Genomic DNA, 3,365 nt, shown 5'->3' with positions numbered 1-3,365 from the left:
TTCTGAGGAGCTGTGCTTTCTTTTACTTGAGAATGACTTTAGAAACCAAAAGCTGGGCACCAGGTATGCTCATTGCTCCTGGGATATTGCTGCTAGACCCTCTCAGCCAACAGAGCAAGGAAATCTGTGTGTTTATACCAACTTGTGCATATACACATATCTATAAGTATTTCTATATTTAACGATTTGTATTTATATTAAGCTAAACGTGAGTTCATAGGATGTCTCCGACTCGAATCCATTACTACATGGGTTGGGGCAGTGCTTTTTGTCTCAGAACCACCCTCTCCCCTGCCAAACCCAACATTCATCCCTATTGCTTGATTTGTTAAAAGCATATTTTTCAGAAACGAATCACATCTGATAGTGAGAGATTGTCCATAACGAGAACCAAATGCACTTTATGAGAAAGATAAAAGGTTAACCCACGATTATCAGTGAATTCACCTCAAGTGTCAGATTTTTTTTTTTTTTAATTTTTTTTTCAACGTTTATTTATTTTTGGGACAGAGAGAGACAGAGCATGAACGGGGGAGGGGCAGAGAGAGAGGGAGACACAGAATCGGAAACAGGCTCCAGGCTCTGAGCCATCAGCCCAGAGCCTGACGCGGGGCTCGAACTCACGGACCGCGAGATCGTGACCTGGCTGAAGTCGGACGCTTAACTAACTGCGCCACCCAGGCGCCCCAAGTGTCAGATTTGTAAAAAGCCTACTTGAAAGACTTCTCCTGGTAAGAACAGTCAGGAAAACTCTGAAACAGAAGACCAATGAAGGGTGTTCCAGCCCCATCAGAACACGTGGCAGGTTGTATTTTCCCACACTGGCAGCAGCGGTATCTCCTACCCCACGTGTTTTTCTTACAATGTGACCTTGACATTTGCCCTCCTGGGAGGTGGGGTCATGTTTCCTCTTCTTGGCTTTGGAGGGGATGGAGTCATTGGCAGTAAGACAAACGCAGAGGATGGGATGCTGCCTGGGTCAGAAAGACTAGACAGCTTCTAGTTCCTGGGAGGACTTGCACTGTCACTCTGAGCTGCCACGTAAACCTTCCCGCTTCTCTGAAGCCGCCACGCTGTGAGGAAGCCCAAACCAGCTCCTGTAGAGAGTCCGCGTACAGAAACCTTGAAGTCACCTGATGAGAAAGAGATGGCTGGCCAGCCCCTAGCTGCTCCAGCTTCTCTCCTCCAACATTTTCCTACTTGTAGTTACTGTCTGGTAACCTAACTGTCTGATAAACCATCCAGCTGTGACTTTCCTCAATTCCTGACTTACAGAGACTGGGAGATATAATACAACAATTTTATTTGGAATGACCAAGTTTTGGGGTGGTTTACTTCACAGCAATATTTGCCGGGATGGAAAACATATTACATACAAAAGTAAATTAAAATTAGTAATTAAAATAACGTGGAACTGGGACACAAACAGACCAATGGAAGAGAAAATCCAGAAATCGACCCAAATACATACAGGAACTTAGCATAGATTAAAAAGTGGTATTTCAAATCGGTGGGAAAAGTTATCCTTTCTAATAATGGGTGTTGCAACAAATGGTAGCTGTATGTAAAAAAATGAAGTTGGATCTATACATCATATATCAAGACAAACTCCAAATAGTCTAAGATTTAAATGTTAAAAATCAAGCCCACAAAAGAATTAGAAGAAAATGTGGGTGGATTCCTTTCTGACTTTGGATTGGGCAACCTTTCTAACTAAGCCTCAAAATCCACAGACCTTAAAAGAAAAGATTAATCAAATTTACTGTGTATAAGAAAAACCTGAAAGGCAAAAAAAAAAAAAAAAAAAGGGACAAATGTAAAAAATATTTGTAATTCACATTGCAGATTGGAAATCAAAAACACATAAAATCCAATAGCTAAATGGGCAAGGACTATAAAAAAAGATAATATGTTAACTCATAATTCCATGATTATGAAAAGTTTATAGAAAATTAAATACAAATGGCCCTTTAAAATATAAAAATGTGCTCAGCCTTACTTGTAAAAAGAATAATTCGAAGTAAAACTCTTCTAAGTACCGTTTTCATCCATCAGTTTGGCAAAAACAGTCTTGACAAGCCTGTGGGGAAGTAGGTATGCTCACATACAATACACGTTGGAATAGCTCCCACGGAGGGCAATTTGGAAATATCTGTCAAAATCCCAAACACATTGACTCTCCGACTCCCATTCTTGGGATCTAATCCTTACAGCGCTATATGTAACGGCAGAAGATGGGCAAACACCCAAGTGTCAGTCAGCATGGGACCGGGCCGATAGATTTTGAGGAAGCCATATGATGGAATATTCTGTGGCTATAAAAATGGTTAAAGAAACTTTAAGTCTATATGAGGCTCTCCACGACACACTAGTGAAAAAAATAAGATGCCGAACAGTGTGTGCAATATGTTGGCTTTCGCGTACGAGAGGAGAAAATAAGTGTGCATATTCATAGTGCTTGTATTTGCATAAAGAAACTGGAAGGACATCCCAGAAATTCATAAAAGTACTCGGGGTGAGCAGAATGAGGTAGTTGGGAGCAGGGGGCTGGGAGCAAGCATCAACACTGCCCACTTTTTCCATTTTTCTGATCTCCGACCCACATTGCCTATTTGAGAACAAAGTAAAATTCACGTGACATAAAGGAATCCAGCTCTTCATATTTATTTCCTCAATTTGAAAAAAAGGCGAAAAGCATTCTACTATACATGAGACAACTCAGGAGCATGAATGTCTGGTTGTGGTATTAAGTACCACATTAGAGGGAGTGCTCAGCTGTAAACCAACCAAAGCATTCTTTTCTTGACTTTTATTTTAGGAAAGTTAAGGGCCCATTTCCTGCCGTCATCCCAAGGAGTTGGGCCCACCATTGTCCAAGTGACCCTCATGTTCAAGAGGGACAGAAAAGCCCAACTCTCCAAGGTCCACCACCTCCCTTGACAGGTCATTCAGACAACACGCTGATTTATGCCCCTTCCATGGTCTTCCATGGTGTTCCACGTGGCTTCTTAACCTGCACTAAGGGTTTTAGATTGCATGTGAGTATTCACAGAAACATCTGACAGGCTCCTTTGAAAACGCCTATGAATTCGACTTCATTTTCTATGTAGACATGTTCCACAGTCTTCTTGCAGAAAAGGTGGTGGGATGGAGACCCATCTGGGTGAGATTGCTATGCAAATTACACACAAAACACTATGCGTGAAATTTAGGGCTGGATGGGTCGACAGAGGGTAAAGAAGATGAATCCTTCCAAGTTGCCCCTCAAAACTGACATCAAGGCCACTGGAGTAAGTGTCCGATCGGTCTTCTCGTAAGTCGCAGAGACTCCTCCCAAGGAAATCTGCCAGACAAGGGTACATCAC

The sequence above is a fragment of the Leopardus geoffroyi genome, chromosome C1 (assembly GCF_018350155.1).
Source record: "Leopardus geoffroyi isolate Oge1 chromosome C1, O.geoffroyi_Oge1_pat1.0, whole genome shotgun sequence".
Lineage (NCBI taxonomy): Eukaryota > Metazoa > Chordata > Mammalia > Carnivora > Felidae > Leopardus > Leopardus geoffroyi.
Note: the sequence above shows the minus strand (reverse complement) of the source record.